A 25,933-nucleotide genomic window follows, 5' to 3' on the forward strand; every position below is an offset into this window, starting at 1 on the left:
AACAAAGATTAATATTTTTATATAACAAAATGAATATAAGAAACATATATATATTATTAATATGAAAAGGATATAACTAGTAAATTTATATATATATTTGTTCGATTACAACTATGTATATTAATAAATATACAAATGATATAGCTTCGTGAATCGAAGGCCAACCCTGCATTGTTCAATGTCGTCATATGTATTTTTACTACAAAATACAGTATTGTGAGTTTCATTTGCTCCCTTTTTAAATGCTTTTGCAATATATATTTTTGGGACTGGGAATACATGCGCTGCTTTTATAAATGATTTACAAAATAGACACAAGTACGTGAAACTACATTCTATGGTTGAATTATCGAAATCGAATACGCCCCTTTTTAGTAAGTCTGGTAATCTAAGAATTAGGGAACAGACACCCTAATTGACGCGAATCCTAAAGATAGATCTATTGGGCCCAACAAGCCCCATCCAAAGTACCGGATGCTTTAGTACTTCGAAATTTATATCATATCCGAAGGGTGTCCCGGAATGATGGGGATATTCTTATATATGCATCTTGTTAAGGTTGGTTACCAGGTGTTCATCATATGAATGATTTTTTTCTCTATGTATGGGACGTATATTTATGAGAAATGGAAATAAAATTCTTGTGGTCTATTAAAATGATGGAAATGATTATTTATGTAAACTAATGAACTCATCAACCTTTTGGTTGACACTTGAAAGCATGTTTATTCTCAAGTACGAAAGAAATCTTCCGCTGTGTAATTGCTCATTTTAAAGATATTACTTGGAGTCATTCATGACATATTTCAAAAGACGTTGCATTCGAGTCGTTGAGATCATCAAGATTATTATTAAATCAATTATAGTTAGATATATTATAAAATGGTATGCATGCCGTCAACTTTCATTGTAATGAAAGATTGTCTTTAAAAAAAGCGAATGCAATGTTTGTAAAATGTATCATATAGAGGTCAAGTACCTCGCAATGTAATCAACTGTTGTGAATTGTTTATAATCGATATGGACTTCGTCCAGATGGATTAGGACGGGTCTCTACAGTTGGTATCAGAGCAGTGGTCTTAGCGAACCAGGTCTTGTATTAGTGTGTCTAGCTGATAGTTGTTTAGATGCACTAGTGAGTCTGGACTTCGACCGTGTCTGCATGTCAAAAGTTTTGCTTATCATTTCTAGTCGGAAATCATCTACTTATCATTCTTAGTCTAGACACATCTTACTGCATTAATTGCATGAATAGTGTATAGAAAAAATTCGTATCTTAGCGTATCTGCTAATTCATATCTTAGCATATCTATTACTGTAGACTTTACCTGACAACTTTCGTAGATTCCTCCGTAACTTATGGGATTTTAGTATTATATATGCATATGTAAATTATGTATTGCAGGGTACTAATCTACATCCTATAATCTATTTCTTATCGAAAATCCTTCATCTGATCGTACGAGATGAATCCCTCCACCAGTTCGAGTCCCTCAGATTTCGATAGCTATTCCGATAGTTATTCCGACAGCTATTTCGACATGGATATTCACCTAAGCTTCTAAAGCGGTGTCACCAGAATGAATCAATCAATCAGCCATCCCCAATTCATCTGATGGGTTCGTAGTTGATTTAATCAATGGAGACACGAATAAGGCGATCCTTTTCACCAAATGAATTTACCTCTTGGCAATGAACCTGCAGCACTTATCGGAGAACCTATCCGAAACACCATTTTCAGCCTCATTTCCAGAGTAGTTTGACACGATTATATTCTATCCATAATTCTAAACCTTATTCATCTGCTCGTCCCGACCGACAATCATCCAGGAATAATAGAAGAAGTCAACGAACTTCGCGCTCGAGTAATCAATTTGGAGAATATGGTGCAAAATTTACCAGCTTCAGCAACATCACCGGCACCAACAGTACCACCAACATCAATACCAGTACCACCAACAACTCAAGTTTCAACAAAACACGCCTCAACATCTCATTATGTACCTCGAGCATAATCATCGTTCTACGAATCGTTCTACATCATTTATCTTCGTTCGACATGACGATTATGTAATCTTCAATGTTTTAGAGATTATATATTCTAGTTCTAACGGTAAATCAAATGATTTTAACATTATATTGACTCATTAAATCCATGATTACATCTGAAGAAAATATATATGTATATATGTTTTCATAAATATTGTAATTTAAAAATTCATTCGTACAAAGTGCTAATGGTGAAAATATTTTAACGGGTAGGTAATACCCGAGGAATATTCAGATTTCACATTAATAAGTTACACTGTACATTCTTCGAAGCTGATTCAACAGTCGTTTACTATCCTACTTACATCCACCGATATACAAATCCGTTCACCACAGAATAACCATATTCATCCAATTTCATATTTGGATTTTGATTTATCAGAATCCAGCAAGTGGCATAATGAAGAAAATATTTGACAAAATAAAATTTGTTAGAAACAAACAAATTAACTATGAGAAATTTTGTTAAGAATCCACGCTAACTGTTCCTAGCTAATTGTTCCTAGCTAACTGATTACATTTTATTTATCGCAATTTAATTATCGCAATTTACATTCTCGCAATTTTATTTATCGTCATTTAATTTCTGTTATTTACTTTACGCACTTTATTTATCGTCATTTAATTTATGTTATTTATTTTTACGCACTTTAAATATCGGGACACGTATACAAGGTTTTGACATATCATATCGACGCATTTATATATATTATTTGGAATAACCATAGACACTCTATATGCAGTAATGATCGAGTTCTCTATACAGGGTTGAGGTTGATTCTACAATAATATATATAATTTGAGTTGTGATCGAGTCTGAGACATGTACACGGGTCACGATGCGTATTAATTAATTCGAATATTATATATTAAACTATATATGAATTATTGAATTGTTAACTGTGGACTATCGACTGTGGACTAATAACATTGGACAATTAAAATGAATTAAAATATTGATTATAACATATGAAACTAAACAATTCTTCACATCTCAGAAACATACCAATGAACAAAATGCTCAAGCATTTAGAAATCAACAAGCTTCTATCAAAATTTGGAACAAGAAGTAAGCAACCTAGCAAGGTTGATAGGTGAAAGAAAATCGGGAAGTCTACCTAGCGATACAAATGCTAACCCCCGGAATGAAACAGCTAAAGCCATTACCACGAGAAGTGGTATTACACTTAAACCACCTGAAATACCTGTAATTTCTGATGACTCTATTCCTACTCCACAAGAACTACAACCTGAGCAAGATAAGGAAACAGAACCGGTAGTTGAAAAGGTTAATGAAGATAACACAGTTAAGGCTAAATGTAACGACCCTACTTTTTCCGTTATCTTTTACCGTTAATTATTTAACGACCGTTAATTTTTACTCGTGCCACGTCATTTCTATGACCTATATTATTATTTTTCTAATAATACATTTATTATTATGTGTTATGTGAATATTTGTATTCATATTTTAAGTTATACGTTTCTACGTGTGGCGGATTTCTATCAGGCGAATCTTTTCGGTTTTCAAACCAACGGTCGAGCTTTTGGGATTTTTAAGTCTTAATTATTTTAAGTATGATATTTTAATGTCATATGAATATATATAGTGTTTATATATAATTTTCGTCGCGTATATGTTATCTCTCCGAATAATCAATCGCGTAGTAGCGTTTTCGCGTTTCGGGCTTCGTTCGGGCATTCGGGCCACAAGCAATTCATCAAATAACAAAAGTGGGCCATGAGGGGCCCACCCCTCTCAAAAATTCGGCCGAAGCCTTCCCATGTCCCATATTCATTTTTTTCTTCAATTTAGCTTTTTATTTTATTTCTCATTTTATTCTAAACCTAATTCTCTCATTTAACAAAATGAAAAAGCTCTCCTCCCTCTCCTCTCTTTTATGCCTTCACCACCCATCACCTTAATCATCATCCTCTTCTTCAATCAAGAGCTTGGATCAAAGGGTTTTTAACATCAAAGGATTTCTCTCGTTCTCCTCTACGCGTCCATGTAAATCATTTCTTGATTAGGGTATAAACCCTAACCCTAGATTTTTCAATCTTTATTATTTTTACTGATTTTTATATGTATGATGATGTTATAGTACTTGTGTGTTGTTGTATTAATGATTTGAGGCGTAGAAATACTCGATTTGTTATATTTTCTGTTTGATTAATTTTGGACAGCAGCTTGTTGGTTAAAATCAGTAAACTTAACATGGATTTTTGATTAATTAAGGTGTATGAATGAGTTTCTCTCATTTAGTACATAATTTTAGGCTTTTGATTCACCTCTTTTCGAGTTACGGATCAAAATCTACGCTTAAAACAAGTTTTGATTGGAATTAAGATGAAATCAGGTTTTGCCTCGAAGTTTGATTCATAATCTGATATTTTTGAGTGATCCATTGGATTGGGATTGATTATTGGACGATTTTATATGTTTGGATCATCGAAATCCGAGTTACGGGTCACCCCGAATGATTAAAACAAATTGTAAATCGAATTAATTTGTTAGCTGAGTTTGATGGCTGATTATCACGAATTTAGAACTGATTTGTGGTGTTCTTGAGCATCCTAAGATGTCGGGAAGGTTGTTGGGACGAGGATATATATAAGACTCGTTAAAAACCGACACCCGAGGCTCAAGTTACGACCCGAACAATTTTAATGAAACTTATGGTTATAAAATTTAACTTATGTTATGAAATAATGATTTTTCATTATTATTAAAAGACTTAGGTTATGAAAATAATTATAACAAATAAATACTTATGATATATGTAATTATTATATCATTTTAAGTTAATTTGTGATTAATTATTCCTATAATTAAAACTTATGATTTAATAATACATTTAATATTATTAAGAGACTTATGTTATGTATAAAACTTATGGTATAAGATTATTATATCAATACATATGATAAAGATTGATTAATTAATTATTTGATATGAGGATTAATTATTAAATTACTAATGACATAAAATAATCATTAAAGACTTATGGTTTAGTAATTATATTAAAATACTTATGATATGTATAACATTTCATGATTTATTTATAATACTTATGACATGATTAATAATTCATTATTAATTAATAATACTTATGATATGATTAAAAATTTATTATTAATTAATAATACTTATATTATGATTAATATTTAATTAATTAATTAAATACTTATGTTATATTAATTATATCATTTAAACTTATGTTAACTTTAATAATTCATTTTAATTCAATTAAACTTATGTTATGATATAATTATACATATATGACTTTAAATAACATTATAACTTATATTATTAATATAACTTATACTTTAAAATTTTATGTTGACTATGTTTGACCAAGGTTGACTTTTGAGTTGACTTTCGGTTGACTTTGACTTTCAGTTGACTTTTGTTGACCTTCTAATTAAGGAAACTTTCCTAACTGATAAACTTTCCAAAAATAGCAACTTTCTAAATATGAAAACTTTCTAAATTTGGAAACTTTTCAAAAATAGGAACTCTCCTAAAATAGAAACTTTCCTAAAATAGAAACTTTCCTAAAATAGAAACTTTCCAAAAATGGAAACCTGCTAAAAATAGAAACTTTCTAAAAATAGAAAGTACGTGTCCTTACGCTGTTCTGATCAAATCGAAGCATACTGAGTGTTGTTCTATGTCTACTTGCAACAAGTACTATAGCTATCATACTAAGACTTGACCTAAGTTAGTTATTTATATCGACCTGCTTTATTTATAGGTCGGCGTTGTGATCATTCTTGATCACTTACTTCATTTGCTGTTCGCATTTTTGTGTGGTTACTTCTTTTGCTTTAAGGTGAGTTATATTCCCATTTTTCTTTTTTGAAATCTTTTGGGATGAGAATACATGTATTTTATTTTTCATATTAGACACAAGTTGAAGTTGGTTTAAATTATTCATTGTGAGTCGAACAAAAATATTCCCTAATCTGGTAATTGTAATAACTGGTTTCTACTGGTGAACGCGAATCCTATGGATAGATCTATCGGGTTTGACAACCCCATTTCGAGCTAGTCGCGCTAGCAATTTATAATCGGAATGTTTAGTACTTTGTATTTAGTTGAAGATACACTTGTTCGGTGTATATTAATTATTGTGTTTGGCAAGGGTAAATAAATGGTTAAGTGGTTACCAGGTGGCTCAAGGAAAATGGAATAATGTTTTTATATGTTTTCTAGCATATAATTTTGTGGTTCAAAAAGGAGTTTTTATGTTTTCAAACATAAATTTTTATGGTTTAAATTAAATATTGTTTGCAATATTAAACCTATAATTCACTCAAAATTTTTGTTGACAGTTACTCGCATGTTTTATTCTCAGGTTCATGATTAATTGCTTCCGCTGTGCTTAGAGAGTCTGCATATTTATGATGGCAGCTTTTGTTAAACATTAACTTGCATTCTATTTTGATACATTTAATGGTGGATGCTGTTGACTTTGTTTTGGTCAACTTTTGGTTAAGTAATAATGTATGATTTTTCTAAACTTACATATTTTGGTAGGTTTCCTTTATAGGAAATCATTTTTTTTTATAAAGAATGCAAGGTTATTTATCAAATTCATATAGAGTTATGATCAAGCTGTGGGACCAAGATAACGATGGTCGTCAAGTGTACTTTGACGGGTCATTTCAGTTGGTATCAGAGCTGTGGTTGTAGGGAATTAGGCTGCATTGATGTCGTTACCAAAGTCAATAGGGTGCATTAGTGAGTCTAGTCTACAGCCCGACCTATAATATATTATTACATGTGGTTATTTGTATCGTATTGGTATTGGTATGTATATTGTTATCATACATAAATCTCTGTTATGTTCTGAATCCGGGAGGAACTCCCGTTCCGATTTAAACGTATTCTCCGACTCATGCGAGTTCATCTCTATAAGAACACCTCGGATAGTGAAACTGAGGGATGTCATTCTTGACTTCTGAAATTCTCGATATTTCTATGTCATCTATTATGGTTATGTATATAACGTTTGAGTTATATTACACGAGATGTCTTTCTTGACTTCTAGATGCTCTACATTTCAATGTCAGCTATTATGTTTAGGTATATAACATTCTTGTTATATTACGTGCCTTTGTGCCGTTGTGCCTATGTGCTTTGGTTTTGAACCGAAAAACGTCATTCTTGACTTTTAGAGATTCTTGGTACTTCGAAGACATTTCTATGTCATCGTTACTCCTATTCATTACTTTTGATGTTTTGCCTCTTGTGTTATCCTTAGCACATAGTTTAAGAAATCGTTTAGAGAAATTGTGTGGAAATTCGAGGTTGATCGCGTGTCCTGACCTCATGTAGTGCTATTGGAATGGAACTATGAATTAGTGAAGTATAATGGCGTCAGGCCAACGTGATTATATTACGTTAATTCATAAAGAAGTCCCAATATTGTGACATGAGGAATAGAAAGCGAGTCAAAGAAAATTTTTACACTACTCATGCAGAAGTTCCGATGTATTACATGGATAGGGAAAATATTCATTATCTTATTTGTTGATATACTAGAAGCTCGTTTAAACTAGATTACCTATCTCATGCTCTATCATTCATAACTCGCTTGTTAGCAACAGCTTTGCTCGGGAACAGTTTTGGCCCAAGGACTTATGTCCTGATAATAGTCAAACAACATTTAACTCATTGGTTTTCATGACCTTGTAGCATTTGTTGATTCGATGTCGCAAGACGATTCAAGTCCTTCACCCGATCTTCAACGATCTTACTTCAACTCGTAACCCCTGAAATACGGATACCCTGCTTTTCATTAAAAAATTTACACATTTATTTAATTGGGCGACTCTCATGGGATTTATGGACAAATAGAAGTAGTAAGATTTTCTGTCATGTATGCAATTTATAAAATCATATTTGTACATATAAAATCAAATGAATAAATTTACCCTTAACTTATTTTGGTTAGTACATACTAAATTATACCTTCAAATTATTTTAAATCCAATCCTTTATTTCGTTGATTAATTAAGTCAAATTATTTTACGTAAAATGGTACACGTTGTACATACTTCTAAAATTACTAAGAACTTCGTTCCGTTTATGGGGTTACATCAGACGTTTAGAGATTTTTCAAAACTTCTTTGATTGATTATATTAAAATTTTCACATTACTCTACAGTGTGTTTGGATCACAATTCTCCTCATCCTCCGTTTAAGGATGAAATCTACCATTAAGTTCAGCGATAAAAACCCTTACGCCACTTTGGATGGTGGTTTTATAAAATTGTTGGGAAGTCTTTACGCTCATAAAATTTTCCCTCTATTGGTTGGACATGAGCGAAACACGAACCGATAAACCAATTTTCTGAGGTACGTTCAGTGGTCATCCTATTATCAGGAAAGGCACTGGGTGGGTTTTTGCCCCAACTATTGTTATAGTTGGTATCACAGATAGATGTTATGCTAGACCGTCTGAGAAGTTTCTACTCTCGATATTCACGGCTAACCGCACCACCCTCATAAACATCAATCCTATGATTCTATACTTTGAGATGCACAGAATCATTTTTGGAGATTCATCTCACCTGGAGACGAATATTCTTTATAGCCCACGATTCACGTTTCTTTTCATCCGTACATAAATTGAAGAATAAGGATGAATCCTAGATTGCCTCGCTCATTGTGCAAGGAAGTTCACTCTCGTTGAAAGAACACACCTTTCGTACGTCCTCCTTTCGGAAATGTAATGGAAACCTACTTTGAAATCTATGATTCTCGTTATCCCTTTTGAAGGAATTGCCTTGAATGTCTATACCACTGATATGGCTACTCTTTATATTTCTTCCTTCGTTAGTTGCAACTGTATCTCATTCGTCCTAGTTCATCCCCTTGGGGAGCTCCTGTCCTGTTTGTTAAGAAGAAAGATGGTTCGTTTCGTTTGTGCATTGATTATCGCGAATTGAACCAGCTTATTGTTAAAAACCGTTACCCTCTCCCAAGAATTGATGATCTGTTCGATCAGCTTCAAGGTTCGTCTGTTTATTCTAAGATCGATCTTCGTTCCGATTATCATCAACTGCGTGTTAAAGAATCTGATGTTCCGAAAACCGCTTTTAGCACCCGTTACGGTCACTACGAATTCCTTGTTATGCCGTTCGGATTGACAAATGCACCTGTTGTGTTCATGGACCTCATGAACCGTGTGTGTAGACCCTATCTAGACAAATTCGCTATTGTATTCATCGACGACATCCTTATTTATTCTAAAAAGTGATGAAGAGCACGAAGAGCATTTGAAGTTGGTGTTTGATTTGTTGAGGAAAGAAGAGCTGTACGCTAAGTTCTCTAAGTGCGCGTTCTGGTTGAAAGAAGTTCAATTCCTTGGACATGTTGTTGGTAAGAAGGGAATTCAAGTTGATCCTGCTAAGAATGAGGCGATTGAGAAGTGGGAAATTCCGAAAACTCCTACTCAGATTCGTCAGTTCCTAGGTTTGGCAGGTTACTATAGAAGGTTCATTCAAGATTTCTCTCGTATAACGAAACCTCTGACTGCTTTAATGCACAAGGAGAAGAAATATGAGTGGAAGGATGAACAAGAGACTACTTTTCAAACTCTGAAGAAGAAGTTGACTATCGCTCTGATATATCACTACCTGAGGGTAATGATGATTTTGTCGCCTATTGTGATGCATCACGTCAGGGCTTTGGTTGTGTTTTGATGCAACAAAATAAAGTTATTGCGTACGCGTCACGTCAGTTGAAGATTCACGAGCAGAATTATACAACTCATGATTTAGAGTTGGGAGCTATTGTGTTTGCACTTAAGATTTGGAGACATTATCTTTATGGGGTCAAAAGTACAGTGTACACTGATCACAAAAGTCTTCAACATATTCTTGATCAGAAACACTTAAATTTGAGGCAGCATAGATGGGTTGAGACGTTGCATGATTATGATTGCGAACTTCTGTATCATCCGAGAAAGGCCAATGTTGTGGCCGATACGTTAAGTTGTAAAGAGAGGACTGAACCTCATAGGTTTAGGGCCTTAAATATGACCATTCGAACAAACCTCGCAAGGCAGATTCTTGCATTCAACTAGAAGCCTTGAAGGAGGAGAATTTTGTAACGGGAAGGTCCGAGGCTTGAGTAAACAGTTAGAGGTACGAACCGATGGTACTCGGTATTTTGCGGGACGCCTTTGGGTTCCAAAGTTTGGTGATCTACGACAACTTGTTCTAGAGGAGGCTCATAAGTCCAGATACTCTATTCATCCTGGTTCAGGAAAGATGTATCATGATCTTAAGGAGCTATATTGGTGGCCTAATTTGAAAGTTGATGTGGCTACGTATGTGGCTAAGTGTTTGACCTGTGCTAAGGTTAAAATTGAACATCAAAAATCGTTCGGACTTTTGGTGCAACCTGAGATTCCCGAGTGGAAGTGGGAAGGTATTACGATGGATTTTATTACGAAGTTACCGAGAACTGTGGGTGGTTATGATACCATTTGGATGATTGTTGACCGACCCACAAAGTCAGCTCATTTCTTGCCAATTAAGGAAACAGATTTGATGGAGAAGCTTACTCGTTGTATTTGAAGGAGATTGTTTCTAGACATGGTGTTCCTGTATCTATTATTTCAGACCGAGACAGTCGATTTATATCGAGGTTTTGGCAATCCTTACAGGAAGCTTTAGGAACTAAGTTAGATATAAGCACCACTTATCATCCGCAGACGGATGGTCAGAGTGAAAGGACCATTCAAACGTTAGAAGACATGTTACGAGCGTGCGTCATCGATTTTGGTAATGGGTGGGATAGAAAATTGCCGCTGGCTAAATTCTCTTACAATAACAGCTATCATGCAAGTATTAAAACCGCACCGTTCGAAGCTCTGTATGGTAGAAAGTGTAGGTCTCCTATCTGTTGGAATGAGGTTGGGGATGCTCAACTCACAGGCCCAGAAATTATTCATGAGACTACCAAGAAGATCGTACAGATTAAAGAAAGATTGAGAACTGCTAGAAATAGGCAAATGAGCTATGCCAATAAGAGAAGGAACGATATTGAATTTTTAGGTCGGTGACCGTGTTATGTTGAAGGTATCGCCTTGGAAGGGCGTGATACATTTTTGGTAAAAGGGGAAAGTTGAATCCTCGTTTTATTGGACCTTTTGAGATTATTGAGAGAGTTGGACCCGTGACTTATCGTTTGAAATTGCCACAAAAACTTAGTGTTGTTCATGACGTTTTTCATGTATCGAATTTAAAGAAGTGTTTGGCCGAGGCCGATGAAACTATTCCTCTGGAGGAACTTCATGTTGATAAGCAACTTCATTTTATTGAGGAACCTGTTGAAATTATGGACCGAGAGGTTAAGACTCTCAAACAGAGTAGAATTCCTATTGTTCGGGTTAGATGGAATGCCAGACGCGGTCCCGAGTTCACTTGGGAGCATGAAGATCAGATGAAGCAGAAGTACTTGCATTTGTTCCCAGATTCTGAGTCAACCCCTGCACCTGCTTAAATTTCGGGACGAAATTTCCGTAACGGGAAGGTACTGTAACGACCCTACTTTTTCCGTTATCTTTTATCGTTAATTATTTAACGATTGTTAATTGTTACTCGTGCCACGTCATTTCTATGACCTATATTATTATTTTTGTAATAATACATTAATTATTATGTGTTATGTGAATATTTGTATTCATATTTTAAGTTATACGCTTCTACGTGTCGCGTATTTCTATCCGGCGAATCTTTTCGGTTTTCAAACCAACGGTCGAGCTTTTGGGATTTTTAAGTCTTAATTATTTTAAGTATGATATTTTAATGTCATATGAATATATATAGTGTTTATATATATTTTTCGTCGCGTATATGTTATCTCTCCGAATAATCAATCGCGTAGTAGCGTTTTCGCGTTTCGGGCTTCGTTCGGGCATTCGGGCCACAAGCAATTCATCAAATAACAAAAGTGGGCCATGAGGGGCCCACCCCTCTCAAAAATTTGACCGAAGCCTCCCCATGTCCCATATTCATTTTTTTTCTTCAATTTAGCTTTTTATTTTATTTCTCATTTTATTCTAAACCTAATTCTCTCATTTAACAAAATGGAAAAGCTCTCCTCCCTCTCCTCTATTTTATGCTGTCGCCACCCATCACCTTAATCATCGTCAACTTCTTCAATCAAGAGCTTGGATCAAAGGGTTTTTAACATCAACGGATTTCTCTCGTTCTCCTCTACGCGTCCATATAAATCATTTCTTGATTAGGGTATAAACCCTAACCCTAGATTTTTCAATCTTTATTATTTTTACTGATTTTTATATGTATGATGATGTTATAGTACTTGTGTATTGTTGTATTAATGATTTGATGCGTAGAAATACTCGATTTGTTATGTTTTCGGTTTGATTAATTTTGGACAGCAACTTATTGGTTAAAATCAGTAAACTTAACATGGATTTTTGATTAATTAAGGTGTATGAATGAGTTCCTCTCATTTAGTACATAATTTTAGGCTTTTGATTCACCTCTTTTCGAGTTACGGATCAAAATCTACGAGTAAAACAAGTTTTGATTGGAATTAAGATGAAATCAGGTTTTGCCTCGAAGTTTGAGTCATAATCTGATATTTTTGAGTGATCCATTGGATTGGGATTGATTATTGGACGATTTTATATGTTTGGATCATCGAAATCCGAGTTACGGGTCACCCCGAATGATTAAAACAAATTGTAAATCGAATTAATTTGTTAGCTGATTTTGATGGCTGATTATCACGAATTTAGAACTGATTTGTGGTGTTCTTGAGCATCCTAAGATGTCGGGAAGGTTGTTGGGACGAGGATATATATAAGACTCGTCAAAAACCGACACCCGAGGCTCAAGTTACGACCCGAACAATTATAATGAAACTTATGGTTATAAAATTTAACTTATGTTATGAAATAATGATTTTTCATTATTATTAAAAGACTTAGGTTATGAAAATAATTATAACAAATAAATACTTATGATATATATAATTATTATATCATTTTAAGTTAATTTGTGATTAATTATTCCTATAATTAAAACTTATGATTTAATAATACATTTAATATTATTAAGAGACTTATGTTATGTATAAAACTTATGGTATAAGATTATTATATCAATACATATGATAAAGATTGATTAATTAATTATTTGATATGAGGATTAATTATTAAATTACTTATGACATAAAATAATCATTAAAGACTTATGGTTTAGTAATTATATTAAAATACTTATGATGTGTATAACATTTCATGATTTATTTATAATACTTATGACATGATTAATAATTCATTATTAATTAATAATACTTATGATATGATTAAAAATTTATTATTAATTAATAATACTTATATTATGATTAATATTTAATTAATTAATTAAATACTTATGTTATATTAATTATATCATTTAAACTTATGTTAACTTTAATAATTCATTTTAATTCAATTAAACTTATGTTATGACATAATTATACATATATGACTTTAAATAACATTATAACTTATATTATTAATATAACTTATACTTTAAAAATTTATGTTGACTATGTTTGACCAAGGTTGACTTTTGAGTTGACTTTCGGTTGACTTTGACTTTCAGTTGACTTTTGTTGACCTTCTAATTAAGGAAACTTTCCTAATTTATAAACTTTCCAAAAATAGCAACTTTCTAAATATGAAAACTTTCTAAATTTAGAAACTTTCCAAAAATAGGAACTCTCCTAAAATAGAAACTTTCCTAAAATAGAAACTTTCCTAAAATAGAAACTTTCCAAAAATGGAAACCTACTAAAAATAGAAACTTTCTAAAAATAGAAAGTACGTGTCCTTACTTTGTTCTGATCAAACCGAAACATACTGAGTGTTGTTCTATGTCTACTTGCAACATGTACTATAGCTATCATACTAAGACTTGACCTAAGTTAGTTATTTATATCGACCTGCTTTATTTATAGGTCGGCGTTGTGATCATTCTTGATCACTTACTTCATTTGCTGTTCGCATTTTTGTGTGGTTACTTCTTTTGCTTTAAGGTGAGTTATAGTCCCATTTTTCTTTTTGAAATCTTTTGGGATGAGAATACATGTATTTTATTTTTCATATTAGACACAAGTGGAAGTTGGTTTAAATTATTCATTGTGAGTCGAACAAAAATATTCCCTAATCTGGTAATTGTAATCACTGGTTTCTACTGGTGAACGTGAATCCTATGGATAGATCTATCAGGTTTGACAACCCCATTTCGAGCTAGTCGCGCTAGCAATTTATAATCGGAATGTTTAGTACTTCGTATTTAGTTGAAGATACACTTGTTCGGTGTATATTAATTATTGTGTTTGGCAAGGGTAAATAAATGGTTAAGTGGTTACCAGGTGGCTCACAGAAAATGGAATAATGTTTTTATATGTTTTCTAGCATATAATTTTGTGGTCCAAAAAGGAGTTTTTATGTTTTCAAACATAAATTTTTATGGTTTAAATTAAATATTGTTTGCAATATTAAACCTATAATTCACTCAACATTTTTGTTAAAAGTTACTCGCATGTTTTATTCTCAGGTTCATGATTGATTGCTTCCGCTGTGCTTAGAGAGTCTGCATATTTATGATGGTAGCTTTTGTTAAACATTAACTTGCATTCTATTTTGATACATTTAATGGTGGATGTTGTTGACTTTGTTTTGGTCAACTTTTAGTTAAGTAATAATGTATGATTTTTCTAAACTTACATATTTTAGTAGGTTTCCTATATAGGAAATCATTTTTTTTATAAAGAATGCAAGGTTATTTATCAAATTCATATAGAGTTATGATCAAGCTGTGGGACCAAGATAACGATGGTCGTCAAGTGTACTTTGAAGGGTCGTTTCACTAAACCTTATGTTAAACCATACCAACCACCACTTCCTTACCCGAGTAAAATGAGAAAAGAAAGAATTGAAGCCGAGCAATCCAAATTCTTGGATATGTTTAAACAAATAAATGTCAATCTTCCTTTCATTGATGTGATTTCAGGAATGCCTAGGTATGCCAAATTCTTGAAAGATCTAATCACAAATAGAAAGAAAATGGAAGAACTCTCGGCTGTTACAATGAATGCTAATTGTTCTGCAGTACTGTTGAATAAGATACCAGAAAAATTATCAGATCCAGGAAGTTTCACAATTCCATGTTTTCTGGGTAGTCTTAGTTCAATAGAAGCATTGGCAGACTTAGGTGCTAGTATAAATTTAATGCCGTATTCACTATACGCTAAACTAGATCTTGGAGAATTGAAACCAACACGGATAAGCATACAACTAGCAGATCGATCAGTAAAATATCCTAGAGGGATAATAGAAAACATGCTAGTTAAAGTTGGTACTTTAGTATTTCCAGTAGATTTTGTTATTCTGGACATGGAAGAAGATTCTCGAGTTCCTCTCATATTAGGAAGACCATTCTTAAACACGGCTAAAGCAATAATAGACGTGTTTGGTAAGAAACTGACCCTAAGTATAGAGGACGAGAGTGTTACCTTTTCAGTTGATAGAGGCATGCAACAACCGCAATCTGCAGATGATACATGTTATTATATTCAAACTATAAATTCACATGCAGAATTGTTAGAAAAATTTACAGAATTACAAGGAACAGGAGAATGTTCTTTAGGAGAAGGAACTGAATCAATTGATGAAGCTGAAATGTTAGCCGCACTTATGGCTAATGATTATGAACCAACAACAGAAGAAATTCAAATGCTAAAAGAGGAAGACAGATATCGATACAAATCATCGATAGAAGAACCACCGACATTAGAGTTAAAGCCACTTCCAAACCATTTGGAAAATGCTTATTTACATGGTGAATCTGAATTACCTGTAATAATATCGTCTTCTCTTACTGAAAATGAAAAATCTCAACTCATTTCTGCGCTAAAAGCTCATAAACCAGCTATTGCGTGGAAGATTCATGATATTAAAGGCATAAGTCCTTCGTATTGCACACATAAAATCCTTATGGAAGAAGGTCATAAAACGTATGTGTAACGCCAACGAAGACTAAATCCGACTATGCAAGATGTTGTTAAGAAAGAAATTATTAAACTGCTAGATTCAGGTTTAATTTATCCAATCTCTGATAGTCCATGGGTAAGCCCAGTTCAATGTGTACCTAAGGAGGGTGGCATGACTGTCATCACAAATGAAAAAAATGAGCTTATTCCTACTAGGACTGTAACAGGATGGCTTGTTTGTATTGATTATAGAAAATTAAATGATGCCACCAGAAAAGATCACTTTCCCTTACCTTTCATTGATCAATTGTTGGAAAGATTAGCCGGAAATAGTTACTATTGTTTTCTTGACGGTTTTTTCGGATACTTTCAAATTCCAATAGCACCCGAGGACCAAGAGAAAACCACGTTCACGTGCCCTTATGGTACTTTTACTTACAAACGCATGCCATTTTTACTTTGCAATGCCCCTGCAACCTTTCAAAGGTGCATGATGGCGATTTTTCACGACATGATAGAAAAATGCATGGAAGTTTTCATGGATGACTTTTCAGTCTTCGGTGATACATTTGAAACATGTCTAGTTAATCTTGAAAGAATGCTTATTAGATGCGAACAATCAAATCTAGTTCTTAATTGGGAGAAATGCCATTTCATGGTTAAAGAAGGCATCGTTCTTGGTCATAAAATCTCAAAGAAAAGAATTGAAGTGGATAGAGCTAAAGTAGATGTAATTGCTAAACTTCCACATCCCACCAATGTTAGAGGAGTTAGGAGTTTTCTAGGGCATGCCGGTTTTTACCGACGTTTCATAAAAGATTTTTTTAAAATTGCCACTCCTATGAATAAACTCCTAGAAAAGGATGCTTCATTCATCTTTTTAGATGAATGCATCAAATCTTTTAATATTCTTAAAGAAAAACTCACTAGTGCGCCGATCATGATAACGCCAAATTGGAATCTACCATTTGAACTCATGTGCGATGCAAGTGATTTTGCAATGGGAGCCATTTTAGGACAAAGGATTGAAAAACGATTTCAACCTATTTATTACGATAGTAAGACATTACAAGGAGCACAAACGAATTACACAACTACTGAAAAAGAACTCCTTGCCATTGTCTTTACTTTTGACAAATTTCGTTCATATCTCGTTCTAGCTAAAACGGTGGTCTATACCGACCATTCCGCTCTTAGATACTTATTTTCAAAACAAGATGCCAAACCAAGATTAATCCGTTGGATCTTACTCTTACAAGAGTTCGATATTGAAATCCGAGACAAAAAGGGAGCAGAAAATCTCGCCGCTGATCATCTTTCTCGTCTTGAAAATCCCGAATTAGAAGTTCTAAATGAATCGGCCATACAAGATAACTTTCCTGATGAATATCTATTGAAGATAGATTATAGTGAAATTCCATGGTTTGCAGACTATGCAAACTATTTAGTATGTGGATTCCTTGAAAAAGGGTTGTCATACCAAAAACGAAAGAAAATCTTTAGTGATATAAAACACTATTTCTTGGAAGATCCACATTTGTTTAAAAGTTGTCCCAATGGAATAATACGCCGATGTGTATTCGGAGATGAAGCTAGTCAAATCTTAAACCATTGTCACACAGGACCAACAGGAGGGCATTATGAGCCTCAACTCACAGCAAGAAAAGTCTACGATGCTGGATTCTAGTGACCTACAATTTTCAAAGACGCACACCTTCTTTGCAAATCATGTGATGCTTGTCAAAGGACTGGAAAAATAAGTCAACGTGATGAAATGCCACAAAATGTCATTCAAGTATGTGAAATATTTGACATTTGGGGTATTGACTTTATGGGTCCATTTCCAAAATCTCATAATAATCTCTACATTCTCGTTGCTATTGATTATGTATCTAAATGGGCGGAAGCACAAGATCTCCCAACTAACGATGCACGAGTTGTAGTCAACTTTTTAAAATGTCTTTTTGCAAGGTTCGGAACACCAAAAGCTTTAATAAGTGATCGGGGGTACTCATTTTTGTAATAATCAACTTGAGAAAGTTCTCAAAAGATATGGAGTAACTCATAAAATCTCAACCGCTTATCATCCACAAACAAGTGGACAAGTTGAAAATACCAACCGAGCATTAAAACGTATTCTAGAGAAAACCGTAGGATCAAATCCGAAGGAATGGTCCATGAAATTGGAGGATGCACTCTGGGCTTTTAGAACAGCCTACAAAACTCCAATTGGAACCACACCTTTTAAACTCGTTTACGGAAAAGCATGTCATCTTCCAGTAGAAATTGAACATAAAGCATTTTGGGCTTTGAAGACATGTAATCTTGATTTACATGAAGCTGGACATCTACGGTTAAGTCAACTTAACAAATTAGAAGAATTAAGACATGAAGCATATGAAAATTCATTAATTTATAAAGAAAGAACGAAGAAATGGCATGATAAAAGAATCAGAAGTTCAAAAGAATTTAAAGAAGGAGACAGAGTTTTTCTTTTCAATTCACAATTCAAGCTATTTCCTGGAAAATTGAAATCAAGATGGTCTTGACCATTCATAGTCAAAAGAGTTTTCCCGTAAGAAACTGTAGAATTAATAAATTCAAATGGGATTGAATTTAAAGTTAATGGTCACAGAATTAAACATTACATAGATAATTCAATGGAAGTTGAAGATGAAGTTAATCAAAATTTCGACACCACAGCTAACTAAGTGTGGGAAGGTTCGAATCTTTTTAGGATAATACTTATTTCTGTTAGAGTTAGATATTCTGTTTTCATGTAGTTTCCGAGAATGGAATCCTCATGGTCTTTCCCTAGCAGACCCTAAAGAACTAGTCTTCTCCCTCCATTCTGAATTTCTATTTTTTTTAGGTTTTACGAGATGAAGAATTCCTTTGATCTGAACCATGGTCTAATGCTACACGCTATGATTACTAAACGTAATAATGACACACTTCCGAGTGAACTGGTATCATTCATAAGAGAAAAAATGGACGGAGTAAGAAAAGAACTCAGGAAAGATCATCATAAGATACATTTTGGTAAAGGAAAATCAAAATCCGCAACAAAAAGAAGAGCACGACACCTTGAAAGATGTTATAAATACGGAAAATGGTCACACGAAGGTAAATGTTCAAATAATCAAACATATTCAAATACCGAATTTGTTACTCTATGCAGAAAAGGACCGTTCATATGTTTAGAAGAAAAGATATTGAAGAATCGAGGTTACGCTTACGTAGATATGGAGAACCAAATCACACGACTCTCCTATGAGTCGGCTAAAGCAGGTCTCTGAGAATTCTATCTCACAGGTAAGTATGTACAGTTTTTATTTTTATTTTTATTGCTTTTAACCTTTTGATAATAAACGCTGAATCGTTCGCTATAAAATATTAAATTAGTATTCAATAAAATTAGGTATGCGTAACCGAAATTATTGATATCGTACAAAAATTTATTACATCACTGCGAAATTTACCGTTTATTCTTAAGGTATAAATATCTTTAATCAATCAATCCAAAAATATTTCAAAAATTTGTCAGGAGTAAAACTAGGTTATGGAACCGAAATTACTTTACCGAAAAGAGGGGTGTATATTTTTGATAATATTTGATTGATTAAAGTAGGATAAAAAGACCAAAAAGATTTTTAATTTTAATTTTTACCTTGTTTTTAAAATTAATATATAAATATTAAATTAATATTGTAAACTTTTTAAAATCAATATATTTAAGTTTGTAAATATTTGAAAAATTAATATTTTTAATATAATTTTGTATGTATAAAAATATTAATGAAATGAATTTTTAATTTTATGCATTTTAAATTTAAGTTTGGTGTGAATTTAAAAACAAAATGTACTTTATTTCATTAAGTTAAAAATTTGATATCTAAAATTTCGTCGTGAGTTGAAAACTAGGTCGTTGAACCGAAATTGCTTTACCTAAGGGAGGGACGACAAATTTTATTATCATTATTTTTAATCTTATTGAATTAAAGTATGCCAAAAACATTAAAAAAAAATCCAAAAATCTTTGCTTTTAAAACGACGCTTAAAAAGTAACAAATTTTAAACTTTTGTCAAGGGACGGACTAGGACAACGATCTGAAACGCTCTCATTCTAAAAGAAACAAATTTTTAAAATTTATTAATTTATGTTTTCTTAGTTGAAGGTTTTTATAAAAAAAAAAAAAAAAAAAAAAAAAAAAAGGTCAGACCCCATGCGATCGCATGGGTTTTACACTTCATCTCCATGCGGTCGCATGGAGGCCAAAAACTGGTCAGATTACAAAAGTCCATCGAGTCTATTCTGTCTCACACCACCACACACACAAACACACGAGCATACACACATATAATCACCAAAAATCACCAATTTTCAACCAAATTCAACCAATTTTCTTGCTATAATCCGCTTTAATCATGAATTTGTTAAGAAATTTTTCAAGAAAGGTAACAATTACACCCCTAAACTCTTTAAATTTGAATTTTGGTGTACTTGAGCTATTTTTTACCTAATTTAATTTTGTTAATTTCTGTTGTAATTAGAGTTAAATTGTTAGTATATTATGCATGTATAACCTAGATTGATGCTATTTAACATGATTTGAAGCCAAAAAACTTCAAAATTTTTAGAAATCTAGGGTTTGTGTTCTTGAGCAATTTGGGGCTTTTTGATATAAACAGGTTATGGCTGATTTTTGTCATGAATTATTGCTAAATTAAGTAGTGTAACATATTTAGGTAGCTAAATGATCCAAACTTTGATCCTAAACATGATTTTTGAGAATTAAAGTAGACTTTTTAGGTCTAAAATTCATGAACTTGATTAAATTGATGTAAATGCGATTTGAAACTTGTTTAATTGCTAGTAATGGTTATTTTAACATGTTATTTGAGTTGAATGCTTATGAACTTTGTAAACATTTTCATATATGCTTATTTGAAAAAGTGTAGAATTGTTAAAATTGTGAAAATGTGTATAAGTTTAATTTTGATTAAACATGTTATTGTAATTGTTTCAAGTTGTTATTTTGCTAACACTAATGCATATTTGGATGCACAAATTTTATGTTTAATGTGTTTTGCAGAGATTTACCGATACTGATGGTGCATCATCATCATCTAGGCAACCTGCTCCAGAACCTGAACCAGAAATGCAATATGAACCGGAGCAACAACAGGAACAACAACAACCTGATCAACACGTACCATATTATGATCCGCAACAAGAATATGTTAATGCCTACGTACAATTTCCGATTCATCCGATAATAGAACACCAAACGATTCATGAAGAACAGTTGCATCCTAATTTAAGATTTGATCGAAGCTGGAGAGATTACCCGACGTATAAAAGTAACAAATTCAAACTGGTAACGAAAAATGTAGAAGTACCGAGGGTAATCAATTGGGAGCCTTTGGAAATGGTCCAACTAGTTAACTCAGTTAGATAGCATCTGATCCAAAGGTATAGCAGCTCTTTTTTCCCCGATTGGAAACGTTTATTCACCATTCGTAGGCTTGTATATAAGGAATGGTGTGTTGAGCTTATTAGTACTATATCACTTAATGCGGATGTAGTTAGGTTAGATGATAGAAGTTTTCTTAGATTTTTACTTGGCCGTAGGATGTACATGATGTCCATGCTGGACATGGCCAGGGCTTTACAGATTTACACTCCTGGTGAATTACTACTACCCGATTGTACAAATTTGATTTATCATGGGGAGCGAGTAGATAGGAATTTTGACCGGACACCATCTGGAGGCGTATGTCAAATTATAATATTTTTTCGCTGGGAGGAAGACACTCCTATTTAGATATTAACAAAGCAGAGCTTCGTGTTGTACATAGATTTTTAGCTAATTCGATTACACAAAGAGGTAAAAACAAAGAGAATATGACCTTACATGATTTATTTTACCTTAAGTGTATTCGAAACCCTAGAAGCTTTGTTAATATCCCCTACTGTGTTGGTTTTTATCTGTCCAAAATAGTAGCAGGAATACAGGACGGGGGAATAATAGGAGGAGGTATTTTTGTTACTCTCATTGGAGAGTATTTGGGTGTAGATAGGGATCAAGGGGGTCCACTGATGGTGTGTAGGGAACAGGTTGATACTTTAGGATTGAAGGTCTATCAGGGTGTAAAGGTATTAACGAGCAGACGCAATCAAGCAATACCATATGATGGTCGCCATCCACATGTAAAGAGAGGTTCAGATGAGGAAATGGAGGAACCAGATGACATTAGGGATGTCATTAGGGAGGCTATGACTGACGTCTACCAGAGTATAGATGAGGTAGAAATGACAAACTAGGATAGACATAGTCGGTACAAGCAGTGGCAAGCCGAGAATGTGTATGAGCATTCCAGGGAACGAGAGCATGATAGATGGCACTATCATCAGCATCAGATCATGAGCCAGCTATCACCTCAGGTACCAAATAACTACGTACCGACCCGACCTGCTTACTATCCTCCACACCAGCCCGATATGCGACCAACATTTACTCTCTACGACCCCAACCAGGCCTATCAGTACACCTATAACCAACTGTGGAACTCGCCCGACGACATGAACTGGAACCCCTATCCAGATTGATATAGTTCCGTTGGTGATTTCTATGATTTTTATCTTTTTATTATTTCTATTTATTTATGTTTAAACTTATAATATTGTGATACTTTAATGTAAGTTTTAATTTTTTTTTATTATGTTATACTAATATTTCATATTTGATTTGAAAGTGGGATGTTAAGTCCCATTTCAAATTACCATGCATGTTATTATTTGTATGTATGTATATTGTCTATTGTACACAACAAGGTAAAACAGCGCATTTTCAAAGACTGGCATTAAGTTCAGCAAAAACTACTAATTTTGACGACAAAATGAAAAACAAATGTGATGTAACAACAAGACAGAATGAACAAATGATGTGCACCATTTATCATTCAACAAACAAACGCCAATATGCTTGGAAACTTTGGTAAAATTTAATCATTTTTCTACGCTAATCACCCTCAATAATTTAAATTGTACTGATTTCTTGCAAATGAGGGCATTGCAAGACCTTAAGTGTGGGAAGAGGTTAAATTCTTTCAGATTTTTAACCTTTTAAATTTAAACACTTGGTTACCATTAAAAATACTAGTAACGCAGTAGTTGTATTAGAATCTAGTGCTCTCTGATAATAAAGAACAGCCCTAGTCTTATATACTGACTACCCAATTCTAGTAAAATTTTTCAAAATTTTTAATTAAATGAACTCAAAATCATGTTTATACAAATTTATGAACGATAAAACTAGGTGTTAACACCGAAATTATTGTTACCTCGGAAAGGACATAAATTGAGAAACAACCTAAAATGTTAGAATTCATTTAAAATGGAATAGAGGAAAACAAAAAGGCAAAGAAAGGAAAATAAAAGCCAAGTGTGAGAAAAATTTACCAAGTTATTTAGAACATATATCACATATTTTTGTACAAATAATTGAAAATACTTTTGTTTTGGACGATATTTATCAGTTTTACCCAGTTTATTGTAATATAAAAGGAAGTAAAGTCTTCCAAAAAAGACACGCACTTCTTGATTTAGGTCAGGAAGTTGTCATCCAGACCAGTTGTAGAGTCTACGAAAAACCTTGAAAAGTTTTCTAAAAAATCAGCTGGAAATCCACGGACCTCAGCATCAAACAGGGTCGCCAAGTGGTCAGACTTGTCCTAACCATGAGAGGATCTGTCTCGTACAATGGGGGGGCACCGTGAAAATTAACTTATAAGACTAATGAATCAGATCCCCAGAAAGGATAATCTCCTTAAAGATCAAAAATCAGCTTTTAAGACTGATATTACTCAATCCTTGAGATTGACCTTAAAGATTGAGAATTCAAACTCATGGAATTCGATGATATCTAAACTCGAGCTTGAACGAGAAAATATTTTGATCAAATTACAAACCGATTTGTTTTCTGAAAACCCATTTTTAATGCATTCATTACCATTGAACGTAAAATCCTAGGAATTCACCTGGAATTCATTAGGTCACCTGAACCAAATCGGGTGTCAACCGTAAGAACGGTGGTTGCATAGCATGGTCAAAGACAGGACCTTGTGCCAGACCGAAAAACTATAGGGTGATCTTTACTATTGCTCCTACAAAGGATAGTAATTGCATCCGACACGATATAGACCATAATCAAAAGCATGTCACGGGACATTGCCTTAACAGTTGCTTGTTTAATGTTTTCCTTTATAACCGGACGGTAGTTTACCGAAAGGTAATATACAGAGCAAGTATACTGGACGTGTTGCTTTCCTAATACAAGGTTAGCAAGTGGGTGACACAAAATCGCAAGTTTTGAGCTAAAATTTTCAAATCTGAAACCCACAAAACCCACAAAAACAATTTTGCAAACACCGGTGAAGGGTTATTCCAGAAAACTTATCTAGGGTAAAAGCTAGATTTAATTTTCAAAAGATCAAATGTTTTCATAAAGATCCAATTTCCTTAAGGATCTAAATTTTCATAGTCATGTGGGACTGTAAACCACAACGTTACTATCATTATTCATACCGCCAAATCGAAATCACTGATGTACAAAGTGTGAAGAATAAAGAAGTGATTCTAGTATTTTTATTTCAAGACTATATTGCTTGAGGACAAGCAACGCTCAAGTGTGAGAATATTAATGAGGTTAAATTCTTTCGGATTTTTAACCTTTTAAATTTAAACACTTGGTTACCATTAAAAATACTAGTAACGCAGTAGTTGTATTAGAATCTAGTGCTCTCTGATAATAAAGAACAACCCTAGTCTTATATACTGACTACCCAATGCTAGTAAAATTTTTCAAAATTTTCAATTAAATGAACTCAAAATCATTTTATACAAATTTATGAACGATAAAACTAGGTGTTAACACCGAAATTATTGTTACCTCGGAAAGGACATAAATTGAGAAACAACCTAAAATGTTAGAATTCATTTAAAATGGAATAGAGGAAAATAAAAAGGCAAAGAAAGGAAAATAAAAGCCAAGTGTGGGAAAAATTTACCAAGTTATTTAGAGCATATATCACATATTTTTGTACAAATAATTGAAAATACTTTTGTTTTGGACGATATTTATCAGTTTTACCCAGTTTATTGTAATATAAAAGGAAGTAAAGTCTTCCAAAAAAGACACGCACTTCTTGATTTAGGTCAGGAAGTTGTCATCCAGACCAGTTGTAGAGTCTACGAAAAACCTTGAAAAGTTTTCTCGAAAATCAGCTGGAAATCCACGGACCTCACCATCAAACAGGGTCGCCAAGTGGTCAGACTTATCCTAACCATGAGAGGATCTATCTCGTACAATGGGGGGCACCGTGCAAATTAGCTTATAAGACTAATGAATCAGATCCCCAGAAAGGATAATCTCCTTAAAGATCAAAAATCAGCTTTTAAGACTGATATTACTCAATCCTTGAGATTGACCTTAAAGATTGAGAATTCAAACTCATGGAATTCGATGATATCTAAACTCGAGCTTGAACGAGAAAATATTTTGATCAAATTACAAACCGAATGGTTTTTTGAAAACCCATTTTTAATGCGTTCATTACCATTGAACGTAAAATCCTAGGAATTCACCTAGAATTCATTAGGTCACCTGAACCAAATCGGGTGTCAACCGTAAGAACGGTGGTTGCATAGCATGGTCGAAGACAGGACCTTGTGCCAGACCGAAAAACTATAGGGTAATCTTTACTACTGCTCCTACAAAGGATAGTAATTGCATCCGACACGATATAGACCATAATCAAAAACATGTCACGGGACATTGCCTTAAC

This window comes from Rutidosis leptorrhynchoides, chromosome 3 (assembly GCF_046630445.1).
Source record: "Rutidosis leptorrhynchoides isolate AG116_Rl617_1_P2 chromosome 3, CSIRO_AGI_Rlap_v1, whole genome shotgun sequence".
NCBI lineage: Eukaryota > Viridiplantae > Streptophyta > Magnoliopsida > Asterales > Asteraceae > Rutidosis > Rutidosis leptorrhynchoides.